The sequence below is a fragment of the Saccopteryx bilineata genome, chromosome X (assembly GCF_036850765.1).
Source record: "Saccopteryx bilineata isolate mSacBil1 chromosome X, mSacBil1_pri_phased_curated, whole genome shotgun sequence".
NCBI classification, from domain to species: Eukaryota; Metazoa; Chordata; class Mammalia; order Chiroptera; family Emballonuridae; genus Saccopteryx; species Saccopteryx bilineata.
In genome coordinates this window covers 67,475,212-67,494,245 of record NC_089502.1, presented here as the reverse complement: position 1 = coordinate 67,494,245, position 19,034 = coordinate 67,475,212, and the positions used below count along the sequence as shown (strand labels likewise).

Sequence of the window (19,034 nt, the reverse complement as noted above, 5' to 3'; positions counted from 1 at the left end):
GTGGGTGGCAGCTGACCTTGGTACACCCTGACACTGTTGTTTACTGGCCTTACATCCAGCAGTGATGTTAAATTTGAATCTCTATCAGTCTGGTGAGCACCACTAGCTCTTATCTGGTGACTCAGTGAGAGCCTCCCTCAAGCAACTCAAATACTGCCAGAGGCTATTTCAATAATTGTGCCTAACAAGCAACTAAAAGGAGAAGGTAGGTCTTTGGGAGCCTTGGGTCTTTTGCTGACCTGGGAGCCTTGGGTCTTTTGCTGACCTGAAGCTCAGTGCTAATGGAAACTGGCTTTGGTGCACAGCTGCACCTCCCCCACATACACACTCAAGCACATCAGAGGCAGCCACAAACTTGGATTGCTTTATAACACCAAACAGGTAGCCTAGGGCCTGGAATTGGCAGTGCATGACATCAACCAGCACTGGATCCACACCAAAGGGTGCCAGAAACACCACCACCATGGGTTCAGACCACATCAGAACAGGATCAAAGTAGCTTCATAAATGATACAGACAAAGGGAGATATCAACATATACCAGACCCTGTTGGGACAAATACAGCTGCTAGTACAGTGTGCAGGACATTTATTCTCATAGCCAGACAGAGGGGCAACCCCTCCCACAGATGAGCTAACAGCAATAAAGTATCAACTATATCAGGAAGGCCCATATAACCTACAAAAGAGACATCTCTGGACCATTTAGTTCAGGCAAATAACAAGATTGTACCTCTGAGCCCCACAAGATACCTACAACATAAGGCCACTATACCAATACTGGAAATCACAGATCTACCTAATACACAGAAACAAAAATGGGAACAGCTACAATGAGAAGACAAAGAAACATGCCCAAAATGAAAGAATAGGAGAAATCTCCAGAAAAGGAGCTAAATAAAATGTAGGCAAGCAGGCTACTAGATATAGAATTCAAAACAATTTTTATAAGAATGATCAATTTTCCCAGCACTATTTTTGTCTTTTGATAGAGGATTGGATAAAGATGTAGTACATATATACAATGGAGTACTACTCAGCCATAAGAAACGATGACCTATTACCATTTAAGACAACATAGATGAACCTTGAGAATATTATACTGAGTGAAATTAGTAAATCAGAAAAAGCTAAGGGCTACATGATTTCACACACAGGTGGGATATAAAACTGAGACTCATAGACATAGATAAACGTGAAGTGTTTACCAGGGAGAACCGGTTGTGTGGGTAATAAAGAGGGACAAGTATACGGTGAGGGAAAATGATTTGACTTTGAGTGATGGGCACACAATACAACTGTTCAAATGCTATAGAAATGTTTACCTAAAACCTCTGTACTCTTATTAATCAATGTTACCCTGTTAAATTTAATTTTTTAAATAAAAGTAAAAAAAACAGAATGATCAAGAAACTTAGTGAACTTAGTGAGAACTTTAATAGAATGAAAAAGAACATATACCATAAAAATAGTCAGAAAAGAAGAATACATCAGAAATGAAGAATACACTAGAATGAATCAACAGCAAGTTTGATGAAGCGGAGGACCAAATCAGTGACTTGGAATAAAGGGTAGCAGAAAACAACCAATTAGAGCAGCTAAAATAAGACAACATTTAGTTTTTTTTAATTTAGAAAAATGATTTGACCTTGGATGATGTGTATACAACATAATCAATAGTTCATATGGTATAGAAATGTTTATCTAAAAACCTATGTACTTTTATTGGTTAATGTTACAAAATTAACAGAAAACAATGGTAATGAAACAAGTGTGGTTCTAGATAAGGATGAACATACAGGTTAGTTGAGCAAAATTAAAAGATCATATATAAACTTTTTCACTTATAATTAATTGATTTTTAAAGATGTTTTTGTTTACTGAGGTAAAATTCATATAAAATAATAACTTTAAATGTAAAATGTAGTTACATTTAGTACATTTACAATGATGGAAAACCACCACTTCTAACGAGTTCTAAAATATTGTTACTGCCTGGAAAAGAAACCCCGTACCCAGGAAGAAGTCACACCTTGTAGACTACCCCACCCCACATTAATGTTGAATATTTTTTTCATATGTCTATTGGTCATATGTATGTTCTTTTATGAGAAGTATCTATTCAGGCCCGTTTTCCACCTTTTTACTGGGTTTTTATTTTATGGTTTGAATAATACTCCACTGGTCTTGTTTCAGTGCCTTTTACAGGAAGCTTACAGAATTCTGCTACAAATAATTCTGTTTCTCTCTCTACTTGTTTCTTTTACCTAATTTGTCTGCCTTATGTTGTTTTTTTTCTTTCCATTGTTTTCTTTCCTTATTTTCTTCTATTTTCATGTACTGCACTTTATTTTCATCTCTTTGTTTTTATTTTGCTGTTTCTTAATACCTATTACTTGCAGTGAGCAAACCTATTCATTAACCCTCATTGTGAACATAATGGATTGACTTTCTAGCAAAGTCAATAAATAATTGTTGCAGGAAAGAAAATGACCACATTTAGCATTTTCTGACTCCAGGGTTGTAGATCCTGCTTGATTTAAAAAACTAGTCTTTCTATTGCCAAAAGTGGGACCACTTGTTTACATTCACAAGTTTAGCCTGGAACCACTGACCTTAGAATGTAAGATTATAACAATCTCTCTCCTAATACTCTATTACTCACCATGAATTTACTCATGTAATGTGTTTGACCATGAAACTATAATCCTTTGGATAAATGCTCTTGTTTGTTCCTGACACTTTATCCCCATTATTACATGCTGATTCTGGTAATGACATTTTCCATTGTGTTTAATGGGCCTGAGCCCCTACCTTTATACCCTTCCTCCTACCCCAAATCTGTAGGACTAGATTTTTGTTTTGATTCTGTTCATTTTCCCGGCTTTCCTTGAGGACTCCTTCCTGGATCTCAAGGCAGTAATTATGTCCTTGCTAACTTGCTGATGGTAAAGTTAGACTTCTAATTATTAGCCTCCTTGACCACTTTTCTCTCTGCTCAGCTGGCTTATTGGAAGTTATTGTTATTTTATAGCAGATAACCTCATGTCCCCCATTGTCAAACTTCAATGAGTATAGAAATTACTTATGGTATTTGTAAGAGTTACATATTCCTGAATTCTATGGTCTAAGATTTTGTTTCATTATGTTTGGGGTAAAGCTCAGAGATTTTAATGTTTAACAATGATTCTTATGCAAGTGGTCAGCAGACTAGACTTTGAGAAACATTGTACCTTACCATTATCATTTGCTAAAGAATAGAGTGCCATTGTCTATTGTCATATTATTTGATGGTACATACTTCCTAATTTAACTTTAGAGTACCTAAAGAGCTGGGTCTCTATTCTGCTGCCTGTCATTCTTGGGTGGTTTAACCTGTGAGGAATGCTGAGACTTCAATAGGTAGTTTTTGCATAAGGGAGTAAACTAAAGATGGCCTAGACCAGGCTCTTATCCTAGAAGTAGGCCCTGTATTGTGGCTTAAATTTGAAATCACACTTTGTAAGGATGCTCAGAAAATGAGCTTGATTTGAATATAATCTGATAGGTGATGATTTTTAGCTATAGTTTTAGGACAGATATAATACCTGTGTTTTAACATGAGGTAGCAACATTTGGGTCTTTTGTCATCTGTGAAGGTTAGAGGATATTTTCAGGCAAAACATGGGGTATAATGAGTAAGGTCGAGCTTTTGAAAAGCAAAAACATCAAGAACTAGGTGTTCAAGGTGTTCAAGTTCAAAGGCACTGCTCAAGTTACAATGGGGTAGCTGGGAAACATTCATCATCACACACATTTGCTGTTTCGGGTTTCCCAATATCAATTTTCTTTTCTCAATTAGTACCTTAATTTCATTATGAGGCATTACCTCTTCTCAATTGAATAAAGTTGGTGGGTCTATAATTATGTCCCAATTCCTCCCTTAACCAGGGGATGAACAAGTGATGACAATGAGACCAACTAGACATTAACTTCCTGGAATTTGAAAATTGAAGGCAAACACAAGAAACTGAAAAAACTTTGAGTCTATTCTGTTTCAATAGAGTTTAGCACATACTATCTTTTTTTGTTTTTGTTTCCTTTTTGCTACAAGAACACTCCTTTTTCTTTTATTAATTGATTTTAGTGAAGAGAGGAAGGAAGAGAGAGAGACACACACACACAGGAACATCTATATGTTCCTGTATGTACCCTGCCCAGGGATTGAACTGGCAACCTTTGTGCTTCAGGATGATGCTCTAACCAACCGAGCTATCTGGCCAAGGCAGAGCATTCCTATTTCTATGTTGCAAATCCTTAGCCCTCCAAGAGCTTCCTTCGTTCTTGCCAATTTCTAAACCTGATTCTCCTGATTTCCAGTAATTTGTATTAAAAATTATATTTCTAATTAATTTACTTTGCCTAAGTTAGCCAGATACAGTATCTGTTTCTTGTAACCAAGGAACTGTAACTGATATATTGAAGAAGATAAGGCAGAAGCTGAAGCAGAAAGACTGGAAAATTATAACACAAGCTTGAGAGAAGAGGGTACTCTGACTGCAGAGTAGCATTTTAGATGACTTTGTGTACTCAGTATTTGGCCTAGGAATATCAGTTTTATTTTATTTTACTTACATTTTAATTTAATTTACTGGGGTGACAATGGTTAACATAATTATATAGGTTTCAGGTTCTGAATTCTCTGTATACTGTATTGTTTTTTCAAACCCTGTCCCTCCTTATTTTCTTTCTTTTAAAAAAATTTTTAGTAATTTTAATTTATTATGTTTACATGGATTCAAGTGTCCCACTGAATATAACACCATCACCCCCCACCACTGTGTTCCTATTTATACCCCATTTACCCACCCCCCCAACCACTTCCCCCATTCCCTCTGGAATTTGCTGTCCTGTTATCTGTATCTCTGTGTTATGAATATATATCATTTCTCTGATAACTTACCTTCTCTGATCCTATCCCCTCATCCTCCTTCCCTCTGACTGCTGTCCCTCTGCTCCCTGTGACCCCGCCTCTGCCTCTATTCCATTCTTCAGTTCACTTTGTTCATTAGATTCCACATATAAGTGAGATCGGTTTTAGAGCTGCGAATAAAAGAACCAGGTCTAGATTCTACTCATTAGTGATAATGAGTTACTAATGTATTGGACAGAGTTAAGCCTGCAATTTGAAGTTATTTTGTTCCTGTATAGAGAAACAACTAGAAAAGGCAGATAATAACAAGGCATGTCCTACCCTGATGCTCAGCTTCAGTTCGATTTTTTTTTTTTTTTTTTTGTGGCAGAGACAGAGAGAGTCAGAGAGAGGTACAGACAACAGGAAGGGAGAGAGATGAGAAACATCAATTCTTCATTGTGATTCCTTAGTTGTTCATTGATTGATTTATCATATGTGCCTTGACTGGAGGGGCTACAGCAGACCGAGTGACCCCTTGCTCGAGCCAGTGATCCTGGGCTCAAGCTGGTGAGCCTTGCTCAAACCAGATGAGCCCACGCTCAAGCTGGCGACCTTGGGTGTTGAACCTGGGTCCTTGGCATCCCAGTCCGATGCTCTATCCACTGTGCCACTGCCTGGTCAGGCGTCAGTTTGAAATATAACCCTTCTTTATCATCCCCATCCAACCTGGAAACCAAGCTATTACTGACTGTTTACATACACTCACATGCACTCACATACATAAGAATCTAAGAATAAGCAGCAGATTGTAAATATCAAGGTAAATATTGGTTCAGATCTTTTAACTTATCCCTTTATATATATTTAATTTAATATTTTATATTGGTGGGGATGAAAGTAAGGGTAAAGAGCAGACAGATGTTGGAAATTATATTTATACCTTGAAAATAAAATTTACTGATGTTGCCTATCATGCCATCTAATTATGGGAGGAAAAAAAAAAGCAGAGCTAGCGATTGATGAATCTTATAGTATAATTTGGTTGCACTTGAAGTGGATAATTCTCACCTGAACAGATAAGAACTGTATAAGAAAAATGCTAACTGATTCAGCATTAGAAAGTATACAAAGAGTCTATATTTGATTCTAAAATTTATATACTGTACTAGTCTTTTTTCTTTTTACTAAAACTATATGTATATAATGCATTGCTTTATTTTTTAATTTAATTTTACAGATATTTCACAGTAAATATGTATATGAGTTCAAGTATTAATACGGGGTTTCTCCCTCATTGAATTATAAGAATGAAAAAAACATTGCCCATGGAACTTTTCCTAACTATAAGATTTGTGATATATTGATACTTAACCATTACTTACATTCTAAATACAGCTTCTGTCATAAGGATACCCCATCCATGTACACAAAGTTATAGAGTTTGAAACACAAGAAACAGGATGTAATTCTTGGGCATGTCAGAATCTGAGAGATTGGATGCATAGAATTGTTGGAATGATGCTTGTTGATCATTGAGGAAAAATTATAATTTGCCTTGCCTTCAATTAATTTCACTGCTTCTGACCTAGGGGATACTCTAGTTAAACCTGGAATCAGAAATTAAAAACAAAAATGTAATATTGTTTCAAACCTTATCTGTACTTTTGTAGCATTTGTAATTTTGTGGCTTTTATTCTTCAGGCCTCCAGAGATTCATAATTTGTTGGATAACAATATCAGTTTGTTCTCTCTCTCTCTCTTTCTTCCTCCCTCCTTCACTGTCTCCCTCTCTCAAGGAAAAAATGATTACTTAAACTGCTTTTGAAAAATTTTCCTTGTTAGAAACTTTCAGCAGGTAGCTTTCTGTGACTAAAAAGAAACTTTTCCTCGCCCTGGCCCTTAACTCTGTGAAGAATGTCGGAAGTGCATAAAAGTTGCCGTTTCAATTCCGGTCAGGGTAGATACAGGAACAGCTCATTGTTCCTGACTCTTCTCTCTCTTTCTATCTCCCTCTCTGTCCCCTTCCTCTCTCTTACAAAAATAAGTAAATCTGGTATGAATGAATCAACAACAAAAATAAATAAACTTTTCCTGAGCCAAAATAAAAGAAAAAGAGGATGAAATTCACCATAATTTAGCACATTCTCCCATACTCACACTCACAAAATCACACACCATAGGCAGCTGAAGAGAATTTTTTATTCGAAATATGTGACATAATGAGTTTAGCAACAGCCAATGTTATAATGAATAAAAATCTACACTTTAAAATCATCTAGGATTTGGATGAAATTAATTAGATATTGTGTTTTATACTTATAAAATTTAGCCAGATTTGAAGTTTTAGAGTACAAGTCATGACTAATTGAAGAGGAGATAAACATACCTTAGTAGGAAATTACTATCCCTTCAAATGTCTTCTGTGAAGTCATATTCACTTAATAAAAAATGTAAATAAAATATTATCTAGTCCTTCAAACCTTATTCTGCTGTTTCATCCAATCTTCTGCTATTTTGTTTGGTTTAGTTTGGCAGAAAATATTTTACAAATATTTTGGTAGAAAATGTGTAGTCCAGTTAGCTTTGGAATGATCATACAAAGATATGGCAGGGTAGGTCAATGCCTTATAATTATAACATACTTTGATTCAGATGTTATAAATCAAGTAATTTCATCCAGAAGTTATGTTAGTGTTTAAGGAAATGCAGACAGCTTGATGGGGATCTGGAGGTATGTATAGTAACTGTTAATATATTTTCTATTTTGGAAATTTGGCTATTTTAAGAAAAAGTGCACATGTGTCATTATTTTGGCTCATAAACTATTTTGACTCTTGTCTGTATTTCCCTCTTAAGATATATGATATTGAGAGAAAGCAATTTATTTTTTTAGTTTTGTTTGATTCATTAATTTTTTATCCACAGTTTATAAAACATATAAAATTGTGTTATTAACATAAAATAAAAATAGAGTTGGACCCTGGCCAGTTAGCTCAGCGGTAGATTGTCAGCCTGGCATGTCAAAGTCCAGAGTTTGATTCCTGATCAGGGCACATAGGAGAAGCACCCATTTGCTTCTCCACCCTTCCTTGTTTCTTTTCTCTTTGTTTCTCTCTTCCCCTCCCACAGCCAAAGCTCTATTGGAGCAAAGTTGGCCTGGGTGCTGAGGACAGCTCTATGGCCTCTGCCTCAGGTTCTAGAATGGCTCTGGCCACAACGGAGCAACATCCTAGCTGGGCAGAGCATCACACCCTGGTGGGAATGCCAGGTGGATCCCAGTCAGGTGCATGTGGAGTCTGTCCGACCCCTCTACATTTCTCACTTCAGAAAAACACAAAAATAAAACAAAACAACAACAACAACAAAAAACCCGAGTCTGTGACTCCTGGGCTCAAAGGATGACAGCAACTCTCCTGTCTCAATGTCAGACTTTTCTGTTTTACAACTCCTTTCCTTTTTTTAAATGGAGAAAACCAGGTTCAGGTATTTTGAGCTGGATGTTAGATTAATGTAAGGTTTTGTTATGTGAATGTGTGATATAGGCTCAGATTCCACATGGATGTGTAAAATCAGTCATCAAGAGAATGATTTAGAATAACTTCTTATGTATGTTCTGCAACCAGGAATAAGATGTCCAAAAATCATTTCCCAAAACCAAAAAAGATTTTTTTTCTTTTTTTAATATTTGTTATTAATTTTAATTTATTGTATTAACATGGATTCAAGCAGTCCACTCAATATAACTCCCTCACCCTCCCTTGTCCCCCATTACATCCCCTCTACCCCATTTTCTTGACTCCTTTCCCTCTTCCTTCTGTGATTTGCTGTCCTGTTATCTGTATCTATTTGTTATGTATATGTAATTTCCCTAATCCCATGATTGTGAACCTTTTTATAAAAACCACCCACTTTTGCAGTGCTGCTCAACCTGGTCCCTCCCGCCCACTAGTGGGCATTCCAGCTTTCATGGTGCATGATAGCGGAGCAACCAAATGGTGCCACGATTGGCCCACCATGGAAGCTGGAATGCCCACTACTGGGCAGGAGTGACCAGGTTGACCAGCACTGTAAAAGTGGACGGATTTTATAGAAAGGTTCGCCATCACGGCCCTAATCCCTTCACCTTCTCTGATCCCATCTCCTCATTCCCCTTCCCTCTGACAGATGTCCCTCTGCTCCTTGTGACCCCTATCTCTGACTCTATTCTGTTCCTCAGTTCACTTTGTTCATTAGATTCCACAGATAAGTGAGATCATATGATATTTCTTTTTTTCTGCCTGGCTTATTTCACTTAGCATAATAATCTCCAGGTCCATCCATGCCATCATAAAAGGTAAAATTTCCTTCTTTTCCATGGCTCTGTAGTATTCCATTGTGTATATGTACTGCTGCTTTTTTATCCACTAGTTCACTCACAGATACTTAGACTATTTCCAGATCTTGGCTATTGTAAACAATACCACAATAAAGAAGGGAATGTGTATCTTCTTTCAAATCAATGATTTGGTATTCTTGGGATATATTCCTAAAGGTGGGATAGCTGGGTTCCCATTTTTAATTTTTTAAAAGTTCCATTTTTAATTTTTTGAGGAAACGCCATACTGTTTTCCATAGTGGTTGCACAAGTCTGCATTCCCACCAGCAGTGCAGGAGGGTTCCTTTTTCTCCACACTCTCCTTAGCACTTACTGTGTGTTGGTTTGTTAATGAGTGCTATTCTGACAGGTGTGAGGTGGTATCTCATTGTGGTTTTAATTTGCATTTCTCTGATGGTTAGTGACATTGAACATTTCTTCATATGCTTATTGAGTATCTGTATGTCCTTTTTGGAGAAATGTATATTCAGCTCTTTTGCTCATTTTTTAATTGGAATGTTTATCTTCCTGATGTTGAGTTTTAGAAGTTTTTCATAAATTTTGGTTATTAACCCCTCATCAAACATATTGGCAAATATTTTCTCCTGTTGTGTGGGTTGTCTTTTTATTTTGCTCATGGTGTATTTTACCGAGCAAAATCTTTTTAGTTTGTTATAGTCCCATTTGTTAACTTTTTCCTTTATTTCACTTGCCCATAGAGATAAATTGGCAAAAATATTGCTACAAGAGATATCGGAGAGTTTACTGCCTATGTTTTCCTCCAAGATATTTATGGTTTCACGACTTACAATTAATTCTTTTATCCATTTTAAGTTTATTGTTGTGAATGGTGTAAGTTGATGGTCAAGTTTCATTTTTTTGCATGTACCTGTTCAATTTTTCCAACACCATTTATTAAAAAGACTGTCTTTAACCCACTGTATGCTTTAACCTACTTTGTCAAATATCAATTAATCATAAAGGCGTGGGTTTATTTCTGCATTCTCTGTTCTGTTCCATTGATCTGTATGTCTGTTCTTATGGGAGTACCAAGCTATCTTGATTACTATGGTCTTGTAGTATAACTTGATATCAGGAAGTGTCATACCTCAGTGGATGAGTGGATTAAAAAGCTGTGGTGCATATAAAAAATGGAATACTATGCAGCCATGAAAAAGAAGGCAATCTTACCTTTTGTGATGGCAAAAGGTTAATACAATAAATTAATATTAGTAAAAATAAAAAAAACTCAAAATGGGTTAAAGACATAAATGTAAGACCTGAAACCATAAAACTCTTTTAATAAACGTAAGGAGTCAACTATCTGACATCAATCTAAGCAATATTTTTTGTGTATGTCTTCTTAAGCAAGATAAGCAAAATGAAAAATAAATAAATTGAACTTCATAAAACTAAAAAAGTTTCTGCACAGTGAAGGAAATCATCAAGAAGCCAAAAAGACAAAATAAAGACTGGGAAAATAAATTTATAAATGACATATCCAATAAGGGGTTTATATTCAACACATATAAGAAATTAATATATTTAATAACAAAAATATAAACGATTCAATAAAAAATGGGCAGAGGCCATGGAAACCCATTTCTCCAAAGAGGACATAGAGATGGCCAACCAATATATGAAAGGATGCTTAACATTATTATGCATCAGGGAAACGCAAAACAATACCATAATTGATACTACCTCAGACCAGTCAGAACGGCTGTTATCAAAAAGACAACAAATAACTTGTGTTGGCAAGGATGGGAAGAAAAAACACACCAATGTGCACTGTTGTTGAGACTGCAAAGTGGTGAAACGCCAATGTAATAGAATGCGGAGATTCCTCCAAAAATCTAGAAATAGATATACCATAAACTTAGTACTTTTTACCTCTGGGTATTGATCTCCCCCTATAAAATACCCCCAATAATTCAAAAACATGTATGTACCTCATTCCAGAATTATTCACAATAACCAAGATATGAAAGGAACCTTGCTGAGTAACAGTTGAATGGGTAAAGAAAATGTAATACACAAACACATAATGGAATATTCTGTAGCAATAAAAAAAAATAAAATCTTGCCATTTGCAACAACATGGATGGATCTAGAGGGTATTATGTTAAATGAAATAAGTCAGACAGTAAATGAAAAATACTGTATGACTTCACTTATATGTGAAACTTAAACAAAACAAAACTAATAAAATGAAACAAAACAAAAACAGACTTACAGAAACAGAGGCCAAAAAAAAAAAAAATGGTTGCCAGTAAAGAGGGTGTGGGACATGCATGAAAAGAGGGAGGGGAATACAGGGTGGGGCAAAAATAAGTTTACAGTTGTCCATATGGAACATAATTCAATAATTAATAGATAATAATACAAGGATACACTCTATATTTCATGTACTCACAACTGTAAACCTACTTTTGCCCCTGTATAGGTAATAATATTATAAGTTTGCATGGTAACAGAAGATCACTAGACTTAGGTAATCACATCGTAGTTATAAAAATGTCAAATAACTATACTGTACACTTGAAACAAATATGACCCACACAATAATGTACACTAATTCTACTTAAATTAAAAAATTGAATGTAAAAACTATTTATTTTATATAATTACTACTTTATTTCTATTTATATAAAATATATTTTCCATGCTTTTACTTTCATTTTGTGCATCTTTTACTTTTTTAAAAAGCAAAAATTAGAAATATTTAGTAAATATACTCAAATAAAGGAAACAAATGATACAGCATTGAAAATTTGGAAATGTATATACATAAAAAGTTAATATGAATTAGCCAACTTTAAGAATATTTCCAGCTAAGCATTTATAAAAATACATACTGTTTTCTTCTATATATGATTAACACATACATACATGATGTGAAGATTCTGACAAAAAAATTAAAGATTAAAATTTTCTCAAGTTTTAAAGATGGTGTGTTAAAAATAAGTTTTAATGACAACATTCTACATGAATGGAAATTTTAATTTAATTTCATAATTTTGTCATGCTAGAAGCATGGCCTGCTTTAATTTTTATAAGTGATATTAATATTATTCATATTGGCTCATTAATAATTCAGGCATTTTCTATACACAATAACTTAGTGTGGACAAAAACTGTTAATATTCATTACTTGTTGTGATGTTTTAAACTTTCAAAGTCTTGTCATAATAAAATAGGTGCACACATTTCAGCGGTTTTGTTTGTCTGTTTTAATAAAATACAATCTTTAAAAAGTAACAATGATTGATCTTTGTGGTTCATGGTAATAACTTCTTATTTTTTCACATAGTGTGAAGTATATTCTTTTTTTTTTTTTGTATCATATTTTTCCAAAGTTGGAAATGGGGAGGCAGTCAGACAGACTCCCGCATGCGCCCGACCAGGATCCACCCGGCATGCCCACCAGGGCGCGATGCTCTGCCCATTTGGGACGTTGCTCTGTTGCAACCAGAGCCATTTTAGCGCCTGAGGCAGAGGCCACAGAGCCATCCTCAGTGCCCAGGCCAACTTTGCTCCAATGGAGCCTTGGCTGCGGCAGGGGAAGAGAGAGACATAGAGGAAGGAGAGGGGAAGGGGTTGAGAAGCAGATGGGCTCTTCTCCTGTGTGCCCTGGCCAGGAATCAAACCCAGGGCTCCTGCACACCAGACCGACGCTCTACCACTGAGCCATCCGGCCAGGGCCACATAATGTAAAGTATATTCTTATGCAGGATTGCCTTAAGATCCAGTAGATCTTAAACAATGTTACCAAATAACTATATTTGTCCCAATACAGCAAAGGTGAACTATCTTCACAGTGCACTTTCATTTTATTGAAGTTGAAATTGCCTCTTTTGGAAACTTTTCCACTTCAATGAAATAGATTGTAAAATTTTTCTTAGTTATGTGGCTTAAAAAAAGGGGAGGTTTTGATTTCTTCCAAAGTTCACAGATTTTTTTATTAGACTTTTTTTGAAAATCATATAGTCCAGAGATGTTTTGAATAACCATGTGCTGTTTTATAAATGCGGTTTCTCAACTGCACTATAATAAATAAGTATCTACATGCTTAGTTATATTACCTGTAAATACTGGAACCAAAGGAAGATGGTTCTCTTTTTCCCATAATCCTCTGAATTATTTTTTTAAATTTTTTAAATTTAATTTACTTTGTTTACATAGATTCTAGGGTTACCCCAAATGCATCCCCCTCCCCCCTATTCCCCTCAATATCTCCCTTGCCCCCCTCCCCATATTGCTCTCCCCCCTTTCCTTCAGGTTTATCCCATCCTATCATCCTCTTTCCCTCTGTCCTCTTTTCCTCTGGTCCCTTTGATCCCTCCTCTGTCTCAATTCCATTCCTCAGTTCACATTATTCCTTGGATTCCTCAAATGAGTGAGGTCGTATGATATTTTTCTTTGTCTGCCTGGCTTATTTCACTCAACATAATAGTTTCTAGGTCCCTCCATATTGTTGCAAAAGGTAATATTTCCTTCTTTTTCATGGCCCCATAGTATTCCATTGTATATATATGTACCAAACCCGAATATTACATCATTTATAATTTCTGTTTAGAATAATAATTCTAACCATCACCTTTTTGTGACTGCTTGAAGCCAATTTATACCAACTATTATATATTCTTTAAATTTGTTTTTAAGTAGTGAATTTACTAGAGGAAACAAGTTGCACATCAGCAGAATGAGATGTATTATTTTTCTTCCTATAATCAATCTATTGGAAAGCACAGGAATGCAATCCACCACCACTTTTAGGTTTTTTATCTTCACCAAGTAAGCTACCATTTCACTTACACATTTGTTTTTCCAGACAGTTAAAGCTACATTCACTCTCAAATTCTTCTTTTGCGTGTGTGTGTTTTTTTCTGAAGTGAGAATCAGGGAGGCAGAGAGACAGACTCCCACATGAGCCCGACTGGGATCCACCGGCATCTCCACCAGGGGTGATGCTCTGCCCATCTGGGGCATTGCTCCATTGCAACCGGAGCCATTGTAGTGCCTGAGGCAGAGGCCACAGAGCCATCCTCAGAACCCGGGCCAACTTTGCTCCAATGGAGCTTTGGCTGTGGGAGAAGAAGGGAAAGATAGAGAGAAGGGGGGGAAGGGTGGAGAAGCAGATAGGCACCTCTCCTGTGTTCCCTGGCAAGGAATCGAACCTGGGACATCCATACGGTGGGCCTATGCTCTGCCGCTGAGCCAACCGGTCAGGATTCTCAAATTCTTGCTGAAAAAAGCAAAAACACAAAACAAAACAAAAAGCTGTGTCATTCTTTCATGTTCCTGAGAACCTTCAAAAACAAACAAAAACAAAACACTATTTCGATGATGGGCTTTCTGTCTGTGAAGAATCAGAATCACTGGAGTTTAAGCAAATATGTTTTACTATTATGATGCAATTTTTCAGGCAGGTGGCCTGCACAAACCAATTAATTTTCTTTATTTGCTATCTCACAGCCCCTACTTCTAAGGGACTATTTCTTCTAATAACAAGAATTTGGAAAAAGATGGTGAACTTCCTTTCTGTGGTTGATCACATAATGTAGTTTATCTGGACTTTTCACAGCTTGTCCAACTGTTCTATTTATGTAAGCAAACAAATGTTTTGAAGATTTCTTACCTCTTTCATGTTCTTATTAGTGAAATTAGAGATTCCTTTTCTAGAAATATCAACAGAATAATCTTTAATATTATTACAAAATTTTGTTTTCTGACATTGTGGATTTCAGATGTCATAATCTTTTCCTCTCTCTCTTTCTCTCTCTCTCTCTCTCTCTCTCTCTCTCTCTCTCTCTCTTTTGTGGCAGAGACAAAGGGACAGAAAAGGACACACAGACAGGAAGGGAGAGATGAGAAGCAGCAGTTCTTCATTGTGGCACCTTAGTTGTTCAGTGATTGCTTTCTCATATGTGCCTTGACTGAGGGGCTAAAGCAGAACGAGTGACCGCTAGCTTGAGCCAGTGACCTTGGGCGCAAACTGATGAACCTTGCTCAAAGTAAATGAGCCTGTGCTCAAGCTGGTGAGCCTTCTCTAAAGCTGGATGAGCCCACACTCAAGCCGGCAACCTTGGGGTTTTGAATCTGTGTCCTCTGCATCACAGTCCGACTCCCTATCCACTGCGCTACTGCCTGGTCAAACCATAATCTCTTAAATACTGGTATCTCATGGCACAGCAGCCTCAGGCTAGTCTTGGCACTGAAAAGCTGTGCCTGAAAGCATATAAAATCCCTCAACTCTTAGCTGAGCCCTGTTTAAGGCCATTCAAAGGGGGCCAGCTACTCCCAGGCTCATTTTGTGTGTCTTTTTTATCTGAAATGAATCTCCTATAAGCAGTGTACAAATGGTCCTTTTTTTCCTATCCATTCAACCACTTTATGCCTTTTAATTTGAGCATCTAGGCCAGGGGTCGGGAACCTATGGCTCCTGAGCAAGATGTGGCTTTTTTTTTTTTTTTTTTGCATTTTTCTGAAGCTGGAAACAGGGAGAGACAGTCAGACAGACTCCCACATGCGCCCGACCGGGATCCACCCGGCACGCCCACCATGGGGCCACGCTCTGCCCACCAGGGGGCGATGCTCTGCCCATCCTGGGCATCGCCATGTTGCGACCAGAGCCACTCCAGCGCCTGAGGCAGAGGCCACAGAGCCATCCCCAGCGCCCGGGCCATCTTTGCTCCAATGGAGCCTTGGCTGCTGGAGGGGAAGAGAGAGACAGAGAGGAAGGCGTGGTGGAGGGGTTGAGAAGCAAATGGGCGCTTCTCCTGTGTGCCCTGGCCGGGAATCGAACCCGGGTCCTCCGCACGCTAGGCCGGCGCTCTACCACTGAGCCAACCGGCCAAGGCCAGATGTGGCTTTTTTGATGGCTGCATCTGGCTCACAAACAAATCTTTAATAAAAAAAATGTTAAAAATATAGAACATTCTCATGTATTACAATCCATTCATTTCCTACCGCTCATGTTCATGGTTGTGGGTGGCTGGAGCCAATCACAGCTGTCCTCTGGGACAACACCAAATTTTTATTGAATAATGTGTAACGTACATGGGTCTTTGTATGGCTCTCACGGAATTACATTTTAAATTCTGTGACGTTCAAGGCTCTCTGAGACAAAAAGTTTCCCGACCTCTGATGTAGGCCATTTATATTTAATCATTGACAGTTTTTAAATTAGTGTCATTTTGTTGATTGTTTTGGTTGTTTTTGTAGTTCTCTGTGCCTTTCTTCTTCTCTTGATCTCTTACCTTTTTACTTGCTGGTTTTCTTTAGTGTTTTGTTTGGTTTCTTTTCTCTTTATCTTTTGTGTATTTTTTGTACGTTTTTATTTGTGGTTACCATGATGTTCGTATCTATCCAAGTCTGTCTCTAGCAGTCTATTTTATGTTGATGTCTAAGTTCACTCCATTTTTTAAAAATCACTCCATTTTTGCTTTTCCTTTCATGATTTATGTTTTTGACACCATCTTTTTAATCTTTTTGTTTTGTGTATTTTCTAAGTATTTATTGTGGTTATAATTCATTTTGCCACTTTTATTGTTAAACAGTCATACTAGATTTTTAAGTGGCCGATTTACTGATTTTTTTCTTTCATGTATTTTATTTTTGGTTAAGACATTTTATTTCTGAATAAATAATAATCTATAACATTTCTAACAAAGCTTGCTTATTGGTGATAAACTTTAGTTTTTGCTTGTTTGGGAAACTTTTTCCTTTATTACTAAATGATAACCTTGGCAGGTAGAGTATTCTAGGTTATAGGTTCCTTCCTTTTAGCCATTTAAATTATTTCGTACCACTCCCTTCTAACCTGTAAGTAGCTGCTGAGAAATGAACAGAAAACCTTTGGCATTTCCTTTGTATGTGACATACTCTTTTCTTGCTGCCTTAAAGATTGCCTTTCTAGCCCTGGCCGGTTGGCTCAGCGGTAGAGCGTCGGCCTGGCGTGCAGGGGACCCGGGTTCGATTCCCGGCCAGGGCACATAGGAGAAGCGCCCATTTGCTTCTCCACCCCACCCCCTCCTTCCTCTCTGTCTCTCTCTCTTCCCCTCCCACAGCCAAGGCTCCATTGGAGCAAGGATGGCCCGGACGCTGGGGATGGCTCCTTGACCTCTGCCCCAGGCGCTAGAGTGGCTCTGGTCGTGGCAGAGCGACGCCCGGAGGGGCAGAGCATCGCCCCCTGGTGGGCAGAGCGTCGCCCCTGGTGGGCGTACGGGGTGGATCCCAGTCCGGCGCATGCGGGAGTCTGTTTGTCTCTCCCCATTTCCAGCTTCAGAAAAAATACAAAAAGAAAAAAAACTTTCTGTCTTTTTCTCTTTCTCTTCTCTTCCTGGGATCCTTATAATGCAAATTAATGTGCCTGCTGTTGCCCCAGTTGTCTCTTAAACTATCCTTGTTTTGTAAAATTTATTCATTTTTTGCTGTTTTTATTGGTTGGTTTCCATTATTCTATTATCCAGTTTGCTAATCTGTTCTGTGTTATTCAATCTGCTGTTGATTTGATTTCTTATAGTGATTTTTTTCATTCCAGTTACTGTATTATTCAGCTCTCATTGATTTTTTACTATATTTTCTAATTGTATGTTGATATTTTCTTTGAGTTCCTATATTCTACTTTTAATTTTGATGAACATCATTATGATTTTTTTTTTGAAGTTTTTTTTTTTTTTTTTTTTTTTTGGTATTTTTCTGAAGTTCGAAATGGGGAGGCAGTCAGACAGACTCCCGCATGTGCTCGACCGGGATCCACCCAGCATGCCCACCAGGAGGTGATGCTCTGCCCCTCTGGGGTGTTGCTCTGTTGCATCCAGAGCCATCCTAGCACCTGAAGCAGAGGCCACAGAGCCATCCTCAGTACCCGGGCCATCTTTTCTCCAATGGAGTCTCAGCTGCGGGAGGGGAAGAGAGAGACAGAGAGGAAGGAGAGGGGGAGAGGTGGAGAAGCAGATGGGCGCTTCTCCTGTGTGTCCTGGCCGGGAATTGAACCCGGGACTCCTGCACGCCAGGCCGACGCTCTACCACTGAGCCAACCGGCCAGGGCCTTCTTTGAAGTTTTTAATTGGAAAAATTACTTATCTCTGTTTCTTTTTTTCTTGGTTTTTAGTTATAGTATATTCCTCTGGCTTATTTTGTTGAAGATTAAAAAAATCTGTTTTTCCCCCTTGTGAATTAGATGAAATAGATATCTCTCTTAATCTTTAAAATGTGGTCTTGCCTGTTAGATTAGCTATTATCAACAAGACGGGTAATAGCAAATGTTGGAGAGGCTGTGGAGAAAAAGGAACCCTCATTCACTGTTGGTGGGACTGTAAAGTAGTACAACCATTATGGAGGAAAGTATGGTGGTTCCTCAAAAAACTGCAAATAGAACTACCTTATGACCCAGCAATCCCTCTACTGGGTATATACCCCAAAACCTCAGAAACATTGATACGTGAAGACACATGTAGCCCCATGTTCATTGCAGCACTGTTCACAGTGGCCAAGACATGGAAACAACCAAAAAGCCCTTCAATAGAAGACTGGATAAAGAAGATGTGGCACATATACACTATGGAATACTACTCAGCCATAAGAAATGATGACATCAGATCATTTACAGCAAAATGGTGGGATCTTGATAACATTATAAGGAGTGAAATAAGCAAATCAGAAAAAAACAAGAACTACATGATTCCATACATTGGTGGAACATAAAAATGAGACTAAGAGACATGGACAAGAGTGTGGTGGTTACCAAGGGTGGGGGGGGAGGGAGGACATGGGAGGGAGG

General features: G+C 37.6%; 1 pseudogene; it reads right to left on the bottom strand.

The window, feature by feature from the left end:
• Nucleotides 1–13,294: 13,294 nt before the first annotated feature.
• On the bottom strand, nt 13,295–15,004 carry LOC136317511 (KATNB1-like protein 1; annotated as a pseudogene).
• Nucleotides 15,005–19,034: the final 4,030 nt, after the last annotated feature.